General features: G+C 39.0%; 1 protein-coding gene and 1 pseudogene across 1 annotated transcript in view; one reads left to right on the top strand and one right to left on the bottom strand.

Moving 5' to 3' along the window:
- Window positions 1-12,721, bottom strand: part of SPTBN4 (spectrin, beta, non-erythrocytic 4) — a 132,468-nt gene that overhangs the window by 113,002 nt on the left and 6,745 nt on the right. The gene's annotated exons all lie outside the window — the stretch shown is intronic.
- On the top strand, window positions 1,129-9,246 carry LOC102876840 (annotated as a pseudogene).

The following is a 12,721-nucleotide window of genomic DNA, read 5'->3' as shown; positions in this document are numbered from 1 at the left end:
AAAAAAAAAAAAAAAAAACAAATGTCCATCAATGAAGGAATATACAACCAATCACAATATAGCTACAAAGTGGGATATTATTTAGCCACAAAAAGAATTGAAGTGCTGATGCATGCTACATTGTGGGTGGACTGTGAGAATATTACCCTAAGAGAAATAAACCAGATATATATACACACACAAAATCTCCAAATAGTGTATGGTCCTATTACTTAAGGTATCCTAGAACAGGCAAGAAATTCCTGGTTAGGGCAGACAGTTAAGTGCTCAGCTAACTGAAAAGTTGGTAGTTCTAGTCCACCTAAAAATGCCTCCAAAGAAGGTCTGGCAAATAATTGGCTTTCTTAAAATCAGCCATTAAAAATCATATGGCTCCTCCAGCAGCCAATCTCAATTAGACACACTCTGAGCTCCCTTTAGCCCAAGCCATCAATGTCTTCTGCTCAGAAGAACATCTTTTCTGGGTAGAATATGCCCAGGAAGTAGTGAAGAAAGACTTAAAAACAACAAACAAACAAACAAAAACCACAAAAAACTCAACCTGTTGCCAAGCTTCAGATGAAAGAACTGTGAGGAGAATTTGCACCTGAGGGCCAGGTCTGAATGTTCTTTGAAGGATGTTAGGGAATGCATCTCAATATCAAGAAAACAAAGATCCTTACCACTAGGCCAAGTAAGCAACATCATGATAGATGGAGAAAGGCTTGAAATTGTCAATGATTTCATCTTACTTGGATTCACAATCAACACCCTTGGTAACAGCAGTCAGAAGTCAGAAGACGTATTGCTTTGGGCAAGTCCACTAAAACACTGAAGAGCAATGATGTCAGTTTGAAGACTAAGATGGGCCTCATTCAGGTCATGGTCTTTCTCATTACTTGCTATGCATCTGAGAGGTGGATAATGAATAAGAATGGTAGAAGAATTTGAAGCCTTTGAATTGTGGTGTTTCAGAAGACTCCTAAACATCCCGTGGACTGCCAACAGAATACAGAGATATGTTTTGGATAAGGTGCAGCTGGAGTGCTCCTTGGAGACAAAGATGGCAAAGCTTCATCTCTCTTATGTTGGATGTGCGATGCTTGGAAAGGTAGAGAATCAATGAAAGAGAGGAAGGCCCCCAACAAGATGTATGGACAGTGTGACTGCAGCAAGGGTCTCAACGGTATCAGAAATGGTGAGGATGTCGGATGGCAGGGAAGAAGAACAAACTGGGGAGGAGGGTGGAGAGAATGGTGTGGCAATGAAGGAGTGAAAGCCCAGAATCCCTGTGAATGTTCATTGAAACTAATAAAATTTAATAATAATAAGGAAAAAAAATAAATGGTGAGGATGGCATAGGATAAGACAGAGTTCAGATCAGTCATTCATAAGGACACTATGAATCATACCCAATTTGACAGCACCTAACAAAAAAACCCAAAGCATAGTAATCATAGCTAAGTGAACTCTCATTGTCATATGCTTATGATGGAAGACCCAGTCACTATAGAATATATAAGTAACTTTATAGCAACCGTAATGCAGAAATATAGTCAAAGTTATGATAGACTTCTTGGCTTAGTGGTAAGGAATTGCACTGCCAATACAAAGATGGTTCAAATCTACTAGCTCCTCCCAAGAAAAATGATAGGCAATCTCCTCCTGTGTGATTTACTGCTTCTGACAACCTGCTGGAGGGTCAGCTTATAGGACACTTCTGACTCAATGGTACACAGCAACAACAGAAGACCTTTTGGTATTTTTTCCTTAATTGTAGCGTTGGGTTTTAAATTTTTTTTAAAAAAAATCAGTTATTGGATGTTATTATTACAATAGCTAAGGAATACTGCTGTTGTTGTTGATGTTGTTGTTGTTTCTATTCAGTCAGAACCAACTGATGCTGACCCTTCCACAGTTTTTCAGAGGCTGTGAAGTGCATCAGAGGAGATTTACCATCTTTCTTCTGAGGAGCAGCTGGTGGGTTTGAACTGCCTCCCAAGGAATTGGCAGCACAACTCTACCTACTAGGTCACCAGAGCTCCCAGCTAAGGAATTGTCCACTCCAAGAATGTTTATACAAAACAACCTGAAGAATGATTCCTTAAATCACGTTTCTGTAAAATCTGCCCCACGTACTTGGTCTAATTGTGGGTTTTAATGATGGTGATAAACCAAGATTATGTCAAACAAATCCCTTCGAGATCTATCATGCTTGAAAGACAAATGAAGTGCTAAAATCATTAGAGATATTTAGGAAAAAGTTACTTGGAAGATGTTATAGCAAATGACAATGAAGCTATTGAATTAACAGTCAGAGCTTTGCTAGAAGTTTTCCAATCTAGTGGGGTTATTGTTGTTAAGTGCTGTAGAGCCATAGACTACCCATAGCAACCCTATGAACAGAAGTCTTGAACACATAACTTTCATCTTTTCCCTAAGTTCACAGTTTCCAGATTCAATCTTTTTTTTTTTTTTTGGGAAGTGAATACTGCTCCTGCTTCCAAACCTGTCTTATTAGGGAGATTCGCAAAAACACACCTTTGCAGAATCCGGCCATTTCACTCATTTTCCCATCCTGGAAATAGCCCCAGACTGGCAGCCAAAAGCCTTTTTAAATATGATGCCAAATCCAATCAGCTCACACCCTGTTGTGAGCAAAGCCACTCCCTAGTCTCAACCCCAAACCAGCAAACACACTTTGCCAAATACAGCCATTCCACTCAACTTCCTATCCTGGAAATAGCCCCAGACTGGCAGCCAAAATTCTTTTTTAATATGAGGCCAAATTGAATCAGCTTACACCCTGTTGTGAGCAAAGTCACACCCTAGTCTCAACCCCAAACCAAAAAAAACACACCTTTGAAGAATCTGGCCGTTCCACTCATCTAGTGGGGATGGGGCACTAAAACTGCTACAAAAAAAGAAATCAACCTTTGACTATATTTATGGCAAAAGAAATGGCATTATAATTATCTGAAACAAGAAAGGAAAAGGGAACAGCAAAGAAATCAATTCTCAAGAAGAACACAATGTTTTTACTGTTTTGTTACACTGTTTGGAATTATTCAGTGAGGTTTTTGAAGTGTAAGTGACTTTGAAGTATTACATTTGGAATATGTGATATTTTGAGGATGTCATATTTATGGCTCCTTCAATCTGATGGTGCTGCAAACTAACCATTGGGCTGCTAACTCAAAGGTCAGTGATTCGAACCTGCAAGATGATCTGACGAAGAAATACGAGGCAGTATGCTCTCCTAAAGATTTACAGCCTGGTAGTCTATCCCGTAGGAAGATGTGATGCTAATCCAAAAACCTGTTTCAATCTATCAGCAGCTCCATGGGAGAAAGTTGGCCAGTCTCCTCCAGTGTGATTTACAGCCTTGGGAAATACAAGAAAGGGACAGCTGTGAGTCGTTTTAACTCACTGGCAATGAGTTTGAGTTAATGGATATAAAAATCACAGCGAGGGAGTGGGGATTGCAATATTACAGTGATTAATTTTATCTAGCAAAATGTGTCTGAGTGGTTGAATGGAAAATATTTGTTTTGTAAACTTCTGCTCAAATAACAATTAGTGGTGGTGGGGAAAGACAGCCTCATAAACCCCCTGGGGCAGGTCTGCTTTGTCCTGTAGGGTCATTATGAGTCAGAGCCAATTCTAAGGCAGTAGGTTTGGTTTGATTTTTTAATTTTTATTCTTGTGTACTGTTGAATCTGATCTGATTGGCACAGGAGGCCCCTGAGCCACCAGAACTCCCTTGGTTTGATTTTTTTGTTTGTTTGTTTCAACTCATTATTTGTATAAACACAGATGAGAATGAAGATTACTCTGCAAGGATATTAAGAAAAATATTTCTCACTTAAGAAATTAGTAATCTGGTAACACCTGAATACAGAACTTTAGACTTCTAGTCACTAAAAAAGAAAAAAAAAGTAACTCTGGTAGTCTCGTGGTAAGGAGCTGCACTGCCAACCCAATGGCAAGTGGTTCAAATCTACCAGTTCTCCATATGAGAAAGATGGGAAATCTCCTTCTGTGCAGTTTACAGCCTCTGAAAGCCGACCACAGGGTCACCTATGGGTCATTCTGACTTGACAGTCCATAACAAGAAGATAACATTCACTTTTTAAGTTTAAATTGCAGTGTATCATTTTGCTTACTGAAGACCTAATCCAAATAGGTAAAGTGTGATTAGAGTTTATAAAAAATAAAAATAATTTATAAAGGAATTTGAACAGGATAAGCAGAAGGAGGGTTTAATGCATGTATCCTTAGTTTAGATTCGTATTGCATTTTAAGTATGTACATTATGCTATGCTTGTTCCATCTGTGTGTTTAGTATGTTCTTGATGTTGTGCTGGACTGATTGAGAGAAGTGAAAGAAAATGAAAAATCTCCCCTACCCACAGAAGTGATCTCTACCCACAGAGAGGGCCCAGATCACGCACACACACACACACACACACACACACACACACACACGTGCATTTAATGCCTGTAAAGAGGTTATATTTTGGAAAATAAATAGTATTAATAGTTAAGAAGAAAATCCCATGGCACATTTCTACCCAACACACATGGGGTCACCATGAGACAGAGTCAATTTGATGTCAGTTGCTAGGCAAACCCAAAGAGACAGAACCTGACTAGTGGTTACCAGAGCTGTTGTAGGTGCCATTGAGTTGACTACAACTCATGGCCTGTGTAAGGACAGCAGATGGAAACCTTGCCCTCCTTCACCATCTCTGTCTGCACAATGCCATTGCTTCAGTCACTGTGTCAACCAATCCAACTCATTGAGGGTCTTCCTCCCTTTTGCTGATCTGCTGCTTTTCTCATTATCATGTCTTGTTCCAAAGACTAGAACCTCGTAACAACATACCCAAAGTATGTGAGACAAAGTTTCACCATCCTTGGCTCTTAGGAACATCTTGAGGCTGTAGGGTGAGTGAAATAGGAATTACTATTTCTTGAGTATATAGTTCCTGCCTGGAATGATTAAAAGTTTTCAGAAATACAATAGTGATTCCTGTTCTCCATTATTAATATACTTAATGCCACTGACTTGGACATTTAAAAACTGTTCAAATGGTACATTTTATGTTCTTCATATTGTTAGCAGGGAGTGCCTAACAGTAGTGGTTGAGACCCATAGGGAGTTGCACTGCTAGCCTAAATTCCATGCCTTTCTGGCCGTTCGAATCCACCAGCGGTTCCTCAGGAGAAAGTTAGGCAAAGATGAGAAAGAATTGCTCCATAGGATTTGTGGGGCTTTTGTTTTTATTGTGATTTGACTGCAAATTTACAAATCACATTTCTTCTCCATTCAACCACTCGGACAATTTGTTTTATAACATTAATTACAACACCCACAAGTGGCTCTCTTGCCACTTCCTCCCTGTATTACTCACTTCCACTGATCCTTCCAATCCCACCTCTCCTCACCTTCTGAGCTTTATCCTTAGGCAAATGGTTAGTTATTCTAACAACTCGTTGGGTTTTCCAAACTATAATCCTCATAGGCACCACCAGAGATCCCTTTAATTCATATATATGAGATTATTATACACGTCCTAGGGGGTTAAGCGAGGTCCTCTTGAAACTGGTGCATTTTACCCAGCATGATGTTTTCCAGGTCCAGTCATGCTGTAGCATGTAGGTCTCAGGATTTTGTTTCTTCTTATGACTGTTCAAGTATTGTTTTAAAACATCAAAGTAGAGAGACCAGTTTGCCTACTCTTAAGGTATGCTCTCTCAGATCCCCAGCACTGATCTGAATCAGTGATTAGAAGATTTGAAAAAAAAAAAATAAGATTTGAAGTGTCCTTGATTTTCACATTATCACATCCTGTACCCTCACCACCACTATCACTCAGCTTAAAATGTGCTAAAACCTAGACTCATTCACTCACTCACTGCTGTCAAGTTGGAACCTGCTCACAGCTGACCTTCCATAGGGTTTCCAAGGCTGTAAATCACATGAAGGAGATTGCTCATCTTCTCCCTTGGTGTCACTGGTGAACTGCGAACTGCTGGAGAGGCGTGGCTTTGGGGTTAGTAGTGCATCACCATATGGACTACAGCACCAGCATTCTACACAGTCCCAGACAACTCAGGACAACCTGCTACTCTACTTCCACATTTTTAGCATTGACCTTTCTAATGTGAGATTCTAAAATGTATGATGGCCTAAGGCTATGATTATTTACTCAAAGCTCATTGTCTTTGAGTCAGACCTGACTTACAGCTGACCCTCTAGTGGGTTTTCAGAGGTTATAAATCACACAAGAGGAAATTGTCCATCTTTCTCCTGTGGAGCCACCAGTGGATTTGAACCACCAGAGAGGCACCACTTTGGGGTTAGCAATGCAACTGCTGCCCACCAGGCCACCAGAGCTCCCTAAAGCCTTGATGAGATAGTATAATTAACTGCATCAATAAATTTTAATTCATGTTATAAAGCAAAATGTACATGAATGATTGATTGAATGAAAACACAATATGATTTGTAAATTTTCAAGTAAATATGGTGTATGATTGTGGAGTCTCCATCTCTCTGGCAACTAATTCATCCTACTCTACTATGGTAGCTTGTATGTTGCTATGATGATGACATTTTGCTACACTGTACTAAGTTATCATGAATCAAATTTGACTTGATGACAACAACAGCAACTAAGTTCTGTGTATATTAGAATCTAATCAGGGTTTCTACGGTGTAAAGATGGAGGGGCCAATGGATACAATTTCTTAGGGCTATGATTATAAAAAGAAGCAATGGTGGCACAATGGTTATGTGTTTGATTGTCAACCAAAAGCTCAGAAGTTCAAATCCACCAGGTGCTCTGAAGAGAGAAGAATATGGTAGACTGATTCCATAAAAATGTACAGCCTTATCCACCAGATGCTCTGCCGGGGAAGGAGGGACAATCTCCTCCTGTACCAGTCAGATCTGATTTGACGGTACATTCACACAAAAATAATAAAAAAAATTAAATTTAAAAAAAATTAATAAAAAAATAGTTTAAAAATGTACAGCCTTATGCAAACAGGGTGTGTTAGTCTATCCACAAGGAGATTGGCTAGTTTTGACATTAAACTGAACAGGTTCAGTAGGAAATCTCACCACCAGCAAAAAAAAAAGCAAGAATATGCAGCACATCCTTTGGGACCTGAGATTCTTATGCCTGTCAGCCCTACAGGAGCACTATAACAAGCACTGGCAAAGAACCAGAGACCTGACAGGAGACAGAGCTGGCCTTGGAACTGCAGCTCTACAGACCCAGAGATAGGAGCCTTTGCTCAAGTTTGTAACAGGACTGTGGGGAAAAGCCATAACTGGAAGAAATAAGAGTTTTGTAACACTGGCCTAAAGCTGAGAGGCTGAAGACTGAAGGAATTGCAAGCACGCTTCAGAAGCTGTCCTGACCGATTGAATATAACCTGCTGCCAACTGGAGTTACAGACTTTTGACTTCTCTAATAAATCTCATTAAACTTATTTTTAAAAAATATACAGCCTTGAAAACCCTATAGGAAATCCCACTTTGTCCCAAACAGTTGCTATGAGTCAGAATCCAGTGGGAGTAGGCTTGAATTTGTCTAATTATCTAGTTCTATTCCCCCATACCTGTTCAATCTGTATGCCGAGCAACTAATTCTAGAAGCTAAACTGTATGAAGAAGAATGTGACATTAGGTTGGTTAATCAACCTGCATTAACACAGATGACACAACCTAGCTTGAGAAAAATGAAAAAGACATGAAGCACTTACTGAAGAAAGTCAAAGACTATATACTGCAGTATGACTTCAGTCTGGAGACTAAGGTACACCTGTTCTAGGTCATAGTCTTTGCAATTGCTTGCTATGTGTCGGAGGGATGGACAATGACTAGGGATGGTAGAAAGAGAATTGATGCCTTTGAGCTGTGGTGCTGAAGAATTTTGAATATACCATGGACTGCTAGGAGAACAAACAAATTTGTCCTATAGAGGGTGAAACCAGGCTGCTCCTTGGAGGCAAGGATTGTGAGGCTTCATCTGACATATTTTAGGCATGTTGCAAGGAAGGACAAGTCCTTAGAGAGGAACATCATGCTTGGAAGGGTGGAGAGAAAGAGAAAGAGAAGAAGACCATCAATGAAATGTATTCATTCAGTGACTGGGGTAACGAGGATAGGTGTGTCAGAGACAATAAAGATGGCACAGGACAGAGCAGGTTTCAGAGCTGTTGTATACAGGGTCATTATGAGTCACAAGCGACTCAGTGGCACCTAACAACAATAACAACAACATGGGTTGCATCTCAACATCAAGAAAACATTTTTTAGCTGCTGTTCCTCTTCAGCTCCGACCATGTTGCTGTGTGATTATCTCAATTGGTTTTAATTGAGGCAGAAACTGAAGCTCTACCAATGAACAGTTTAAAAACAAGACACTTTTGTATTAAAATTGCTTGCAGTAACAAAAAAAAAAAAACAAACATCAAGAAAACAGACATTCTCACCCTTGGACCTAAAGACAACCTCATGATAGATGTATAAAAGATTGACGCTGTCAATGATAATTTCACTTGGATCTATAATCAGCATCCACAGTAGCAGGAGTCAAGAAATCAAAAGATGCATAGCATTGGGTATCTTTAAAGGAGGCTTGTGTGCCTGTGCCCACGCTGGCCCCCAGTGCCCACTCAGTCAGCCCTGTTCAAGGCGATCCTCATCTTCAACAAGCATGGGGAATTGTGGCTCTCCAAGTTCTACCAGCCTTACAGTGAAGATCCACAACAACGCATCAGGAGACATCCCATTTGGTATCTAAGAGATAAGAATGTCTGTAATTTCCTAGAAGTAGGATTGTTAATAGGAAGATCTGACAACAAATTGATTTCTAGACATTAGGTAACATTATATTTCATCACAGTGTGCGGATTCTTCAGAAAGTGGATCTGTCATTTTAGATCTAATTCAAGTATTTGTGGAAATATTACTTTCGAAAATATCTGTGAACTGGATTTAATTTTCCATAGAGCTAAGTTTCACAATACTCTTGCAGAAATGGTGACGGAGGAATGGTATTAGAGACGAATATGAATGAGATTGTTACACAGATTGACACACAAAATAAACTGGAGAATTCTGAGGCTGGCTTAACAGGAGCTCCAGCCCATGCTGCATCAGCTGTAAAGAATATGAATCTTCCTGAGATCTCAAGAAACACTAACATTGGTGACATCAGTATAAAAGTGCCAGACCCAAAAATTTAAAAAGGCTACTTTCAAGTAAAATCCAGGGGGGAAAGCCATCCAGCTTTACAAGGAAGCTGTTTACCAAAAGGAGAGGAGGAGAGTCTTAACTTTTGCTCTTGGATTCAAGTCAAGGTATGTATAGAAATTTTCTAAAATCAGTATGTGAATAGTTCAATGATGATTAATTGTATAAAACACAATGAATGGGAATGATTGTGTGAATCACAATGAAGGATAGTATGAAACACAAAGTATATAAATTTTGTATGCAGAGACAAAAATTTTTTAAGAAAGAAAAAATTAGTATGTGAAGTTCAGTGCTGTTTTTCTTGCTCAGGGATTTTTGAAAAAAATTGAATAGTTTCTTGCCACACCAACTCCAAGAGAGTCTGTGTGACAAAATCACCCGATTGAGGCGAAAACTTCAAGGAAGTCAGCCTCTCTGAACGTGTGCTTTCTCCATGATTGTTCTTGGCCTTTCTGTAATTTCTCTTCTATTGTCTCTTTGTGTTTTCTATGTGGGACAGGGTGGGGAAAGCTGTGTTCTTTACACAAAGTGTTTTTACTAAAAGTTTGTTAAATGTTTCCAGGAAAGAACTAAATGGAGGTGACGACTTTAATACGCAAACATTACCTCCGGTTCTTTTAGCATTACTAAAACTCCTTCAAAGAATAAAACCAAACCCTTGCCCCCCACCATGAGAACATCAGGTGGAAGAATTGTTTATCTATTAAGTAAAGGTTGTTGGTGCAGCTCTCTATTGAGAAAGGCCCTTACAGAATTCCAGAGCCTACAAATAAACCTCTTCCATATACTGGAAAATATGATTAATTTAATGCAAAACACCCTGATGGTTTTGTGTCTTGGGATATATTTTTCAAAAGGTTTAAAAGTGACCAGAGGGAAGATGTTATGCAAGGTGTAAGTGGTAAAATAAGTCATGAAACATGAGATTGGGATGATGAATTTAGGCAATATTATGACCCAAAACATCCTTTGTATGAACCTAAACCCCCTTATTAAGATAGTGATCACCCCTAGAATAATGGAAAGTGTAAAAGTGTTGTCTTTTGAATGGAAAGAAATAATATTGTAAACTCAGCTAAAAATGTAAAATGTATCAGCTTAAATTTAAAATGTAACTTTTTTACTTTGTAACTTTGTAACCCAAACAAGTTGAAGAACAGGTTTAAAAACAAGTTTAAAAATAAAATGTTTAAAAAGCACCAGTGAAGAAATCTATAAGGGATACTCCAGCCAAAAATGCACAAAAATCAAACCAGAATGGAAAAGACTCAAAACCGTCAACTCCACGATCAAAAGGACAAGAATCTTTCAAAAAACAGGAAAAAACTCTCAAAACTCCAAAAGGACCTAGTTCTGTAGAAGACATTAAAGCAAAAATGCAAGCAAGTATAGAAAAAGGTGGTTCTCTTCCCAAAGTGGAAGCCAAATTCATCAATTATGTGAAGAATTGCTTCCAGATGACAGACCAGGAGGCTATTCAAGATCTCTGGCAGTGGAGGAAGTCTCTTTAAGAAAATAATTTGTTAAAACAGTTTGTTAAAATTTTCCGTCTTATTTCTGTAACAGTTGATATCGGACTGTCCTTTTTTATAATGCTGAGTGAGAACTTTCCCTACCTTGTCTAATAAATGTTGTCCAGGTTTCTTTGCCAAGAATGTGTTGTCCAAGATGCCTGTTTAGTTTCTAAAGATGGAACCCTTTGCTTTGGTTTTAAGTATGTATGGAATGTTATGATAGGACAAAGTAGTAGCAATGGTCAAACAAATGGAAATGGTGGGGAAACAAAAATATACATGTGAAATAAACCCAGTATTTTAATAAAGTAAAAAAAAAAAAAATAAAATGTTTACGTGAAAAGCCATTGTCTACCAAGTTCTCCAATTACCAAAGAACTGTGACCATAAAGAATAGCTTTTCATGCTCTCCAGTTACCAAGGAACCGTGACCATAAAAAATAGCTGTGTGCAAGAAAATAATGTAAACTTTATTCTTACTTTTGTTGTCTTTTTGACTGTTGATTAAGTCCCTAATTGTAAAATTGGGATATAAATGTATCATGCTAAATGTAATAAGCAAGAAAAAGAGAGAAGGAAGAAAGAAGAAGGAGAATTAGAATGACTTAGAATTAAAATCATCAAGATCACTTGACTGTTTGTCTTGTGTTCTTTCCTCGTCCCTTCACCGAACTTCTACTCACCTTCATGTTCCCTCTTCGAGACCCTAGACCTCAGGCTTACAAGCCCCTCCAGAATGGAGCAGCCCGTGGCAGTTTCTGTGTGATCTTTTTTCTTTCTTTCTTTTCTAAACTGTATTCTTTTTTATTTTTTTATTTTTGTGTGCATGTACCGTCAAATCAGATCTGACTGGTACAGGAGGAGATTGTCCCTCCTTCCCAGGCAGAGCATCTGGTGGATTTGAACTATGCGCCTCTGGGATTGTAGTTGCAGCTCCTTACCACTAGGCCACCAGAGCTCCCCTCTAAACTGTATTCTTAAGCCCACCTAAGGTATGCCTCTTATATATCGACTACTATTTTGAAAGTGTTTGAGATATTTCCTTATGTACAACTCCAAAAGATGGAATACTATGCAGCATTGAAAAAAAGGAACTCATGAAACATTATGCAAAATGGATGACCCTGGAGGACATTATGCTGAGTGAAATATCTCAGTCACAAAAGGACAAATATTGCATAGGGCCGCTGTTGTAAAACGGGACTTACATCAGGGTTGAGCTGGGGCAGAGAAGGAGGAGAGGAATGATATATACTGCATTGAAACAGATGAGGGATAGAACTGTTTAAAAGGGATATATGATTGGGTATTATTGTCATGACAGGAGTCCAGAATGAAAGCTGCACAGCGGAGTGGACTTGGGGGGAGGGACTGCATAACAATGGAAGAGGTTTTCTTTACTTTTCAAGGAAAAGAGTGAATTGGGAGCGAGGGGGTGGGCGGGGGAAAGTGCAACAATGAATGACTGGAAACCCTAAGTCTTTGTAAACTTGCATTAAAATTAATTTTAAAAAGGATTTTAAAAAAGTTAGTATTTTGTAAGCAGCACAGTACAGCATTCCTTAATTCCTTCTGCTGTTTATCATAATTGTTATTTTAAAAAACCAAGTGTGTATTGCATGAAAACTTGCTAACCTTTTTCTCTTCTTGTTGTTGTTATATGCCATCGAGTTGACTCCAACTCACAGTGACCCTATGTACAACAGCTCTGAACCCTGCTCTATCCTGAGCCCACCTCATCATCTCTGACACACCTAGCCCCATTACCCCAGTCACTGAGTCAATCCATCTCATCCAGGGTCTTCCTGTCTTGTTCTGTCCCTCCACCCTTCCAAGCATGATGTCCCTCTCCAAGGACTGGTCCCTCCTTGCAACGTGCCTGAAGTATATCAGATGAAGCTTCAGAATCCTTGCTTCCAAGAAGCAGCCTGGTTGAAGCATTTTTCTGTTT

This window comes from Elephantulus edwardii, unplaced genomic scaffold (genome assembly GCF_000299155.1).
Source record: "Elephantulus edwardii isolate Elephantulus edwardi_28Jun2011 unplaced genomic scaffold, EleEdw1.0 scaffold00302, whole genome shotgun sequence".
Lineage (NCBI taxonomy): Eukaryota > Metazoa > Chordata > Mammalia > Macroscelidea > Macroscelididae > Elephantulus > Elephantulus edwardii.
This window is presented reverse-complemented; position numbering and strand designations above follow the sequence as displayed.